Raw genomic sequence first — 12,746 nt, 5'->3', positions numbered from 1 at the left:
GAATACTAACTGTTTACTGCCTGGTTGGAGACACACGCCCGCAGAATGGGGTTGAAGGAGCAGACTGCAGGAAATTTCTTGAGCAAAGCACCAGGTAAACAATGGAGCATCTCTTGTGCACTTGTCCCGCATTGGCAAGTCGACGCTGTAAGCATCTGAGGTCCCCACGGTATAAAACACTGGAGAATGTATTGATAATGAGGCCGATGGGTCTGTTAAAATTCGTATCAAGCGCAAGCATCCTAAAGGATGACTACTCCTCTTGGACTTTGTAACTGAACTCCATATGTTAACGCAAAGAATCAAAATTGGTCTATGCGTGGTTAATTGGCCTACCAGATTAACCTAACCTAACCTTAGCGATAGTAAGAAGGTGGTTTCGCGAACAGAGATCAGTTTTTTATAACGATACTGACTTCAGGTGCTCAAGAACAACATTTTTCCAAAATAACAACTAAAACCTTTCAAACAAGATCAGTGAAATTAGATGAAGAATAGAGCAACTATATGAGTATTGTGACGAGAATGTCTCGTGTAATATTCATAGCAGTTGAACTTAAAGTTGCAAAATCTAGGTCAGATGAGATTGATTAATAACTCAAATAGAGCAAGTATGTATCCAAAGTAATATGAAAAGAACTTCAGAAATTAAAGAAAAAATTTAAAGAAATTAAAGATAAAATTTAAATGGTATGGTTATTCCAGCGGCTACGCTGGCTAGGTCATGTTGTCCGGATGGATGAAAACACTCCAGCTCTGAAAGTATTCGACGCAGTACTCGCCGGGGGAAGCAGAGGAAGAGGAAGACCTCCACTCCGTTGGAAGGACCAAGTGGAGAAGGACCTGGCTTCGCTTGGAATATCCAATTAGCGCCACGTAGCGAAAAGAAGAAACGACTGGCGCGCTGTTGTTAACTCGGCTATAATCGCGTAAGCGGTGTCTACGCCAATTAAGAAAAAGAACCATAATATTTTGTTCGATCAAAATTAAATAATATAATCGTGGTTTGCTCTTCGGAAATGTGGTATGTGGTTTTCTTAATATTATCAACTCATTTTTAGAAAAGAGAGTAAACATACTTAGTGTCATCTCTTCAAAGATATTTTTGGAGTAGTCGAAGTCAACAAACCCAATGATCCTACTAAGATCTCTCAAGAAGTTTAATTAGACTCCATAATTATGCTCAATAGTCGCTTTAACATTTCTGAATTTCAGGTACTTCTGAATTCTGGCTAATTGCTCATATAATTTGTATAATTTTTTGTTGTTTAAAATTCGCGGAACACTGCCACTTAAGCTAACTCGATTAAAATAGCCAGTTGCATGTGCTAATTGATGACGCGCTCAATTAAATTGAGCGTGAAAATAAAGCAGCAGGTAGCAGAAAGCACACAACAACAAATTATTAAATAAAATTGAGAAATAAAAGCAATAAAAGTAAAAACAAAAAAGCTCATAAAGCAGTTTCGCAGAAAACAGTGCGGAAAACACAGCGTGCAAAAAACAGGTAAGAAGTGAAGACTGCTATAAATATGGCTATATGTATATATTTACATACATAAGTAAATATGTGAAATCGTCTGCCGATAAGCGAAATTACTAATAACCGACCGCAGACTGTTGCAATTGGGTTTCACAAAAATGCTATCTGAGTAGCCGCCAATAAAATCAATAAAAGCGAAGGCGCAAAAACTTGCTCAACGGCAACCGCAAGAGAGTAATAAAGAAAAGTATAAAAGTATACCGCATAAAAAAACAACAACAAGAACTCAGCTACAATGCTAAAAATTCGCGAAATTCCACAAATAAACATCAAAACACCAGACAAACACACACACCCACACAACTATCGCGTGCTGGCACCTGTGCGTCAAACTTAAGGCTACATATGGACAAAAACAGCAAAAAAGCAGAGGCACTACTGGCCAGAAACCAACTGGCGGTAACATAAAAACTAACTGCAGCAACGTGCCGCGCAACGGACTCAGCAGCAGTGTAAACAAAGGAGGAGCGAGAGAGGTGGACTGTTGGTCAGCGGCGATCGTGCGGATGGTTCTTGGTGCTGCTGGCAAGCCAACAGCAAATATGAAGGTGATTATTATGTTGTTGCTGATATTGGTGTTGACAGTGATGAAGTTAAATATAATGATATTGAATGTTTGTAGGTAGCGACATAATGATATACCTGAAACGATACACCAATCGGACAAACATACGTACATACAAATATGTATGTATATAAGTATAGAAGCGTGGTATATATGCTGAATTGAGCAATTTTTCATTTCAACGAAACGGCGAGTCAACAGCCAGCGATTCAGGCAACATAAATATATAGAAATAAACATATATACAACTTATATATATACATATTTATATGTATAGAATCAGCGCGGCATGAAGAAATAAAAATAATAGTAAAGAATTGACAACTTTTACGCTGTAAAACTTTTCACTTTCTGCTTTGCCTTTTTTGAGGTGTGAAAATTCGCATTAAACTTGCATGTGTTTGCCGCGCTGCCGGTGTGGTAGTGTTCGTGGCAGTGGACAAAATGCTTCAATACACTCCAGTTTAACTGTAGGTGTCGCTGCATTATTAATGCATTATGACTGTTTGGTTTGGTGAAGGAGGAGAGAGTGAAGAGGAGCTCAGTGGCACGGGAGGAGTTTACAGCCATTGACCCATATTTGCAATAGTTGAAAACATAAACCAAATTGAGTTGGTGGAATTGTTGAGAAAGAAGAAAGTGAAAAATAAAAGGGGAAACAAATATCTACAAAATGAAAAAAATTAAGGAAGGTAAATAATAATAAAAGAAAATAATAAAAGTAAATCAAATTAAAAACATTAAATAACAAGTAAGGAAGGTCTAAGTTCGGGTGCAACTGCATATATCATACTCTAGCCATTTGCAAAAATCAAATCAAGGGAAATACCGTAAGGTGTAAAACGTCAACCAGAGGATCTGATTCCTAACTTGAATCCTTCATATTCCAGAAGAAAGCTTCGAGTTACAGAGACTTCGTGTTATGGAAGGAAGTTTGTATGAAATCTGACTTCTATTGCCAACCCAAAGGTTCGAGTTATGGAGAACTTCAAGTTCCAGAAGTTATATACAATGTATATATAATATATACTATATATATATTGTATATTACTTCTGGATGAATTTATGACTCATACACTGACCGACAATATCGACATAAGTGATGTTATCGACGATATGTATGTAATTTTCTCCCGATCCACCCGATTTTAGCTAGGTGTGTGGTTTGACTTGACTTTTGTCAATACTACGCACCTTAACATACCACGCACTGTGAGTTCTAACAGCGCTTGAAGTAAGGCTGGAACTCACACCGCTGCATCTGGTGATTAAACAAGTAGCATGCTGCTAATGTCAGCAGAGGGTTTCGGCAAAGGAAGATAATGTCGTCTCAACTGATGAAGGCCCTAGAGGAAAACACCAATGGCCTTTCTTCCAAAGGACGGCGTTACGAAAAGGTTTAATTTCACAAATAATTTTAGAGTTACCCGCGGCAGCAAGACAAAGTGGTATTACTCCACGCTTCATACTCTGCTGAGAGACAGTACTATCCAGTGGTACACTGACGGCTCGAAAACACTTGTAGGCATATATATATGAATGGGATGTTTTCCAAGCATTTTTGCAGCAGAAGTTTTTGCTACAAGTCAGTGCGTAGAACTCAATTTCCACCGCAACTATCGCAACCAGCGTATCGCCATTCTTAGCGACAGGCAAGCGGCGCTAAAAGCGACCGGATACACCGAATATGGGTGCCGGGGCATAAAGAGGTAGCCGCAAATGATATAGCCGACGAACTAACCCGTCCTGCGGCAGCGTACAAGATGACGGAACCAGAACCATGCATCGCAGAACCATGCATCGCAGTCACAATCTTAAGGAGCTGCTCCGCACGGAGGAGAGAGTAGAGAGGGAACATCACTGGCAGCACGCAGCAGGAATGCGCTATGCCAAGCTGCTTCTAGGAAGGTACAACCTCTCAAGGTTTGAAGGAAATAATCAACCGCTCTCGTGACAAATTCCGCCTCCTCGTCGCGCTCTACACAGGGCACTGCTAGCTCAAGAAGCGCTTGTCCAACATGAGCATACGCTCTTGCGAAAACTGTCGGTTCTGCGACATGGAACAGAAAACCCCAGTAAACCTGTTTCTGAATTGTCCAGCAATTTGCAGAAGCAGGATTAAGGCCCTAGGTTCCATCTACGTGGACAGGGATCACCTCACCTGAGTAGCGCCCAGCAGGCTCTTGGAATTATGCCGGATTCTGGACCTCGGTGACCATATGTGATATAGGAGAGGGCACAATAGATCCTAGGTCGTAGTGCAAAACCTCATTATTAACTATCTAACTATTTACCACGCACTTACATATAAACTGTTTTCTGAGATTTATTAAGGTTTATTTCATATCATCACCAACCGTATGAAGTAAGACAACGATAAATGCTATAGAAGGTCACCTGGAAGTTTAAAAATCATTGCGTATATGGGAGCTAGGAGAAGTATTAACCCAATTCAACCTATTTTTGATACACAGACATACCATTGTCAAAGTAGTTAATGCCTGAATTTCAATTATTGGTTTGATATCTCACACATCACGAACGGCTGAAACCCTTTTTGAATCTCCTAAAAATTATGGATCGCAAATGAACTCCTCTCTCAGCCATGCATATGCGACACCTCATAAGAAAACGATTCAGTGCGTTCTGAAAGGTTGAAAGATTGCCGCAATTATCAATTTAATGGACTACTTCAATTCGGTCAGATCAGAATCTTTTATTTCCATAACTTTATTGGTGCTTGATTTATATTATGTAAACTGAAAAAATCTGAGGGAATTTAAAATTTTTGGATGTAGGTTTTGTTTTTCCACAAATTTTCGTAATGTATATCATATGAATGTAAAAATAATTTTATACAAATTGGTTTGAAATTGCTCGAGTTCTTCCTGATATAGAGCATTTCTCGTAAAGGTTGGCGTACTCGCGCGCACTGCCCAATTTCGATACCCTTCCGCACCATCACGCTTATAAAATTTAATTATGATATTTTCTAACATTTAAGTAGTACTACATTACAAGAAAGCAGTGGTTAATATTTGGGTTAATTTATGTTCAAGATAGTATTTATCATAGAAAAAAGTATTTAACTACATGTATTGCAATTTTTAAATACTAAAAATCCATGTAAAAATGTTGTTTGGCTACCACAAGCGATTATGTCAATAAACCCTTAAGTATTCAAGAGCGCCAACAATACAATTCAACAGTTAATCACTCAACATATTAATAATCAAAATTTATGGTCTTACGGTAGAGCAGATAGAGAAAAAAACCGTCAATAATGTCACGTTAAGGAAATGGCGTAATAATTTAATCAATAAGTATGCGCTTTTACATGCATAAATTCATCATGAGGCGCAAGACAGTTGAAACCACTATGCTTTATTATGTTAAGCTATGTACATACATTATACATAATATATATATATGTATGTATGTATATGACAAGAATTTATGTAGTTGTATAAAATATGCATGTAATGTTATGTAGGAGCATACAAAAATTAAAATGTCATAAAAATATGACAATAAAAATGAGCGTTATGCAGGCGCATAAATTTTACAATGGGGGTATTCACGCAGTGCGGTGAATTTAAAGTGCGAAAATTATATTTTTAATTATAAATATATTTGTTTTTAGCAAAGACCTGTCAAATTTGGTTGCAGTGAAGCTATAACACTACTTACAGGTTCTTTTTTTGGGACTGAAGAGGGCATAAAAAGATCTGTATCTTGAATTTGATTGGTAAGTTTGTATGGTAGCTGTATGCTATAGTAGTCCGATTTGAACAATTTCTTGGGAGAATATATTATTACTTAACGCAATAAACCACACCAATTTTAGTGAAGATATCTTCTCGAATAAAAAGGTTTCCTATACAAAGACTCTATTTGTATTGTTCAGTTTATATGGCAGCTATATGCTATAGTGGTCCGATCTAAACAATTTCTTCGGAGATTATACAATTACTTGGGGTAATAATTTTTACAAATTTTTATTTAAATATCTTGTTAAATAAAAAAGTTTTCCATATAAGAACTTTATTTGTATTGTTCAGTTTGTATGGCAGCTATATGCTATAGTGATCCGATCTGGTCAATTTCTTGTGAGATTATACAATTGCTTAGAATAATAATTCGTGTAAATTTTTGGTTATGATATCTTATCAAATAAGTGCAAAGACTCTATTTGGATTGTTCAGTTTGTATGTCAGCTATATTCTAAAGTGGTGCGATATCGATGGTTTCGACGAATGCGCAGTTTCTTGATGTTCGAAAATTCAGGTAGATATTTCAAAAACTGAAGGACTAGTTCACATATATAGTAAACTAAAAGCTAATTTAGCTCAGCACGTCACGCTAATACTAATATATAGTCACCTAAAATGCAAAATAGCGTAAGATCACTTTTAATAAGTTTACAGCGAAAGCAAAACGTTATAATAGAAATCAAATTAGACTTTTGGTTATAAAATGGTTATATATTGGTTATCGTACACTGATATTTTAGTTATTAAATGGGTATATATTGGTTATCGTACACTCATATTTTGGTTATAAAAGGGGTATATATTGGTTATTCTAACTGACAACGATTTTCGATTTGATGATACGTTGTTTTGCATTTTAGGTGGCGCTATATACTTTATAGTCCTCCGTCGTTTCTTTCAACATCACGAACTTAATATACCTTCTTCACGATGAAAGAAAAAATATGTAAATTTGAAATTTTTTTTCACAAAATTCAGTTTTTCTATTGTTACGTGAATACCCCTCTCACCTGCCCCAACACGCAAGCACCGGCTTGTAGTTAACAACTTTCCTACGTGTTGGGAATATTTTAAACAACTGTTTTGTTAAAATTCCTGTGGGCATACACACATAAAAACAGACATATTTAAGCCTATAGTAGAGTATAGTAAATACTATATATTTATGCTGCCAGCTCGAAATGAAAAATAGCGGAATTAAATTTAATATTTGTGGCGACTGCAATGCGCTGAGTATGCAATTGTGGTTCAAGGCTTGACAATGGTAAATATTATTTTTAAATTAAATTTATCACTTTAAGCACATATTTATTATCATAAAATATTTACTGTAATAGTTTATACGATACGTATGATTAAGTTACGAAGAAACACAGGGTACTGATGATAAATAGATTATGATATCATAAATGAAAATCCGCAAATTTCAGCACGTCAATGCATTTTGGTCAACATATATTCCACATATTATTTAAGGAGCAATAATTGGGTTTTGGAGGATGGAGTCATGTGTAAAAGTTCGCGCAAGTAAGGAAAGTTCACTGAGCGCCATTTACTTGGGAATAACCAGAAACATATGTGGCTCAAGCAGTTAATGGTTTCCGATCTTAAAACTAGTATTCTTCAGGTAGCCAAAAACATCAATTTTAAGGCGAGCTAAAGTGAGAAGGCGAAACATCACTCTCCAGGGCTGTGCGTTGGGTTGGGGACCCGCCACGTTATAAGCAACCCCAATGAAATGAAGAAAACAGCCTTCGCTTAAAAAGTTCCCAAAGCGAATAAAAAGTCAAAATCTATTTTTAAATAATTCTATAAGCAATATTTTCTAGAAAGTTTTCAATAACGAAAGCTGCTGCTCCCATATCTCTTCCAAGCAAACTTCAAAGCAGCCTAAAGTGAAACATTTCTCCACATTATAAATATTTTATAAAGCCTTTTAGGTCAATCTTCTTGTCATTGCCTGCATATGTGCACTTCTCGAGACATCTACATTCATCTCATAAATTCATCTCTTTATTTATAAAACGAAAGCAAATCTAAGCTGAAGTAAAAATGTCTGCCTCCACCTTCTCCATTCGGCCCACAGCACACTTAACTGCATTCTTATAGCTATTTTTAGCTTAAATATGTTTTATCATAATTTCTTTTTCAACTTCGCATACTCTTCTTCTTCTTTAGCCCCGCTTGGCGGTGGCAAGTCAAGTGTAATATTTTGATATCGAAAAATTTCCTACGCATAAAAAATTGACCCAAGACATTTAGCCCATATGCTTCGAAAGTTCAACGTCATATGTGACCGACAAAACCAAGGCGGACAGCAAAAACAAAAGAAACATATATTTATATACATATATTCCGAAGGGACGCTATTGCTGGGCGGCGTGGTGAGGAATTTTTAATAACGTCGTCAAGAAATTGTTGCAGGCGAAAGCAAAAAACCAAAAAAAAACTGGAAGAAAATGCAATAAGAAGCAGCTAAAAAGGGAAAAAGAAAGAGCGGATTGCGCTATGGACATTAGGGTTGTTATATTCTTATTTAAGATTATCTAATTGCTATAGATTACATAAATAAAAAAAAATTAAAATATAAAAATATACATATTTTATAAAAGTTCAGTTACGAACACCCTACCCACGCTTTCAACCGAACAGAGTTCTATTCCTGACTCTGATAAGGTTAGGTTAGTATGGTAGACCATTGAGGCAGCTATAGACCAGTTAAGGTTCTTTGCGATATTAACTTGAGTTCAGTTACTAGGTCAATGAGGATTAGTCATCCCTTAGGATGCCTGCGGTTGACGTGAATTTCAACAGACTCTGTGGACTCATTATGGATATGTCTTTCAATCTATCATACCATGCGGACCCCAGATGCTTACAGTGTAGTTTTTTCAATGCGAGATAAATGCACAAGAGAGGCTCCATTGTTTTCAATAAAACAGTCAGCATCAATAAAAACAGTTTTATTTGTGCTATCTTCGACATATCGTCAAGAAACCCTCAACAGACAGTTAGGATTCTTTTCCCATACAAAAATATGTTCTATGGTCTCTTCGTTTTCAGGGACTAAAATCCACTCTGAACCAACCTGTGTTCCTGATGAGGTTCATCAATACAAAAAATTTTATTTGTGCAATCTTCGATGCATCGTCAAGGAACACTCGACCGATAGTTTCGATTCTTTTACTATACAAGAAGATGTTCAATAGTCTCTTCTTCTTCTACCTCCTAATAGCTATCACAATAGTCATTATGTGGTGTTCCCAGTCTGCTTATATGTTTACCAATTAGGCAGTGACGTATCAGCACATCTACTAGATGTCTTATATCATTTCTTTTGAATTTTAATGATCGGCATGCGCGATCCATATTCCATTTATGCCACGTTTGCTTACTGGTTGAGCAATTTAGCGACTGACTCCAGCTTAGCTATGCAAGTATATCTAAAACATCTATGTGGATTAAATATCTACAGGTAGCCAGCGGTATATAGCGGTATTTTTTGGATTCAAGTTGTAGGGTGATGCCTGCTTTGGCTAGTTCATCTCTTTCACAATTACCAAGGATATCACTATGAAATGAAACCTAATGCGGATTTATCGTGAAACAGGCTGTTTGATCTATCAAGAGATCATGACATTCTTTCACTTAGTTTTATGGAACCCTAAGAAAGTTAAGTGATTTCAAAGTCACTTGACTATCAGTATATGTATATGGATATATTTACTGTTGTTGTTATAGAAACTGGTACCTAAACCTATCTAATCCATACCAGATAAGTTGTCGTCGACGTCAACCAACGGTAGGTCTATGGAACGTGCTGTTTCGACGGGGTCAAGCCAAAGCGAGAAGGATGTCAGATGAGTAGGTTAGCAATGTGATGCAGAGACTCATTGCACCATGGAGATACAAGCATATTGCATATCCGACTTTCTTTGTATGAAATAAAAGTTCCAGCTGTCAACAAGTTGTTGAAGTTGGAATTAAATACTGTTTATAACTGGTCAGAAGTATGTTAAATTCAATTGGTTTTAGAGAGAGAGAGAGAGAGAGAAATGAATAGGTTCATTATAAATCGTCCCAGCATAGAGATCATTCAGCCTAAGTCTTAGTAAGAAGGGAGAAAACAGAGAACGCTTTAAAAATATTCGCAGTGTTAGAAAGAGAGAAAAATAGGAGTTCTTAATTAAATGTTCCAGTATAAAGAGACTTCATTCTAAATCTTAGGAAGTGTTGGAATAATAATATTACAGAGGTGTAAGGTTTTTTTATTTTGCACCACTGCAAACCAACTCTATATAAAGTTAATGGGTCCGAATTTCTATATGACTAAGGGCTGTTAACTCTACAGCATTCTAACAAAAGATTTTGTCTGAAATCGTCGAGTGGTTTATTAATCAAAAGCACCTTAACAATCGGAACAATCCTTTTCAACAAACTTTAAGCGTTTTGCTTTTGCTTTAAGGTATAAGTACATATTACTAATACTGTAATCGCTAAGAAAACTATACATATATCATATTCTGTCTATGCTGTTCTATCTATTTATTTTTGAATAAAACTATGACGTATGGTAATATGACAAGGGCTATGTGTGGATTTGTCGCAATAAATTTGTCTAGCTCTAGCATTTTTTTCTAATTTTGTATCACAAGCAGGCACATTCGTACAATTTTGGTTTAAGCTACACTTCCCTACATGTGTTAGCCTCTTATTTACTTACAGATATACATATGCTACAAACATATACACTCTACTATAAACGACATTATGCAACGCCACCTTAACTTTGTTGCCTCTGCTTGACGTCTTTAGTTGACCATTTTACTTGTGCTTTCTTCTACCTTTTCTCTCTTCATTTTTGTTTCGCTTCAATAAAGCCATTTACTGTAGTTTATTGCCTGTGATTTTGTCTGATAATTCAATTAGTCGTTGTGTGTCTTTATAAGAAAAAAATTATCGACATTAACATAAATGTAATCCGAGCTGAGCCGAATTGAGAGTTGACGTTGGTTCACTCGTAATTTATCTGACTTTTCTGTCTGTGGATGGACTACGAAAAATGTGTGGAAGCATTAAGTGAATGTTGAGTTGTCACACAAATTAAGGCAGTATCTAAAATTTAATGACAGGCGGTTCTAAAAAATTTAAGAGAATTTAAGACTAGAAGAGTACAAGAAGAATTGTTACATAAGTAAGTTAAATTTCGAGATTTCTTAAACTTGGCTTGTAGTTCTAAGACGCTGTGACAGATCCATCAAGTTTAATGCGATAATGTATGGATCCATCTCTCACCTTTTTAGTACTACTATTTTAAGCCGCTTTGATCGTAATAAAAATCTATTTCCGAAAGTAAAGATTTTCATGGGCTTCTAAACCTATTATGACACCAAAATTAATAATAAACATCGATCGCCTACAATTTGTATGAAGTGATTTGTGAAAAAAGATAATTCTACAATATCATATTTTATAGAACTAGTGTAGAAAGCTTGTGCAGTCTTACGGTTTTGTCAGCTTCAAGAGTTGAGTGATCACTGTTTATCGAACTTTCAGAAGCGTACAGACGTTTACGATAGTAAAGAGCTCCTGAATAACCAAAATTATTATAAAGTTAAAAAATTTCCCCCTCCTCCAAACTCCTTAAAGCTGTTTCGCATAAAGTATTTTGGTCAAAGAGTTCCTATTGGGATTTATTTTATATAAGCTCTAGTTAAAAGAAATCTAATATTTTTCTATTAAATTATTTTAGTAATTTGTTGGTTAAGTGCGACCATGTTACGCAACATAAGGTTAGAAAGGTTAGATCTCGTCCTAAAATACTTTTAAAAGCAGTTCTCTGATTGCTTGACTCAATATTGTTTGAGCACACATCAATGATGGACACGCTGGAAAATTAATTCTCGAAAATATCGTCAATGTAATGGAAATCTTTGAGTCCGACCACCCCATAAGCACTGTTTCGATTGCTTAGTTGCAAATACCTCATGGACCGCATTTCCAGCTGCGAATCGCGGACGAATCTCAAACGAATCGATGTGTTTTAGAAGCGGCTGGTTACTGGTGATGAAAAGTGGATATATTTCTGACAACATCAAGTGAAAACGGTCGTGATGGAATCACGTTGAGCCAGCGCAAACATGTACAAGTACAAGCTATGATTGATTGTCAAACAGGGTTTGCTGTATGTTTCGTGAGATTGGCAGGGAATTGTCTACTTCTCTTAGTAATTACTATTCCAAATGCAGACATGAGCTGTCAACAATTGAAACGTCTGAAGGGAAATCAATTACCTGGAAGCGGTCACCTTTTTTCAATAGAAGAGGAATTGAGTTCCATCATCACATCGGCACGCCACACACACGTCGATAATGATGCTAGGCTCAGAAGTTAGTATGTATCTACCTCATACCTCATAGTCCGGTCCTGACATCAAGTGATTACCACAGCTTTCTTTCTAGGGCCAACGATTTTATTGTTGAACAATTTGCCATAAGAGGAACTTGTGAAAATCGCCCATTACCACTGGGAGTATATACTCGTACACAAATCACTGCTAAACCCAAATAAAAGCTCATAAGATGGATCGGAAGCTCCTGAGACGCAATGGATTTGAATTGACAGTTAAAGAACATTCTAAGTATCTAAGAGCCATTTTGGACAGCAAGCTGATGTGGAAACTCAACGTGGAGCAGAGAGTGGAAAAGGTCAGTGGTACCCCATACACATGTATGAAAATTCTAGGTACTTAGGGCTTTGAGCAGGTCTCATACAGTGGTGTCACACAGTGGTAGTCAAGCCAATCTTACTTTATGATGCTCTGGTGTGGTGGACTGCTTTGAATAAAATTTCATACAGGAAAACG

This window comes from Bactrocera tryoni, chromosome 2 (genome assembly GCF_016617805.1).
Source record: "Bactrocera tryoni isolate S06 chromosome 2, CSIRO_BtryS06_freeze2, whole genome shotgun sequence".
Lineage (NCBI taxonomy): Eukaryota > Metazoa > Arthropoda > Insecta > Diptera > Tephritidae > Bactrocera > Bactrocera tryoni.
This window is presented reverse-complemented; position numbering follows the sequence as displayed.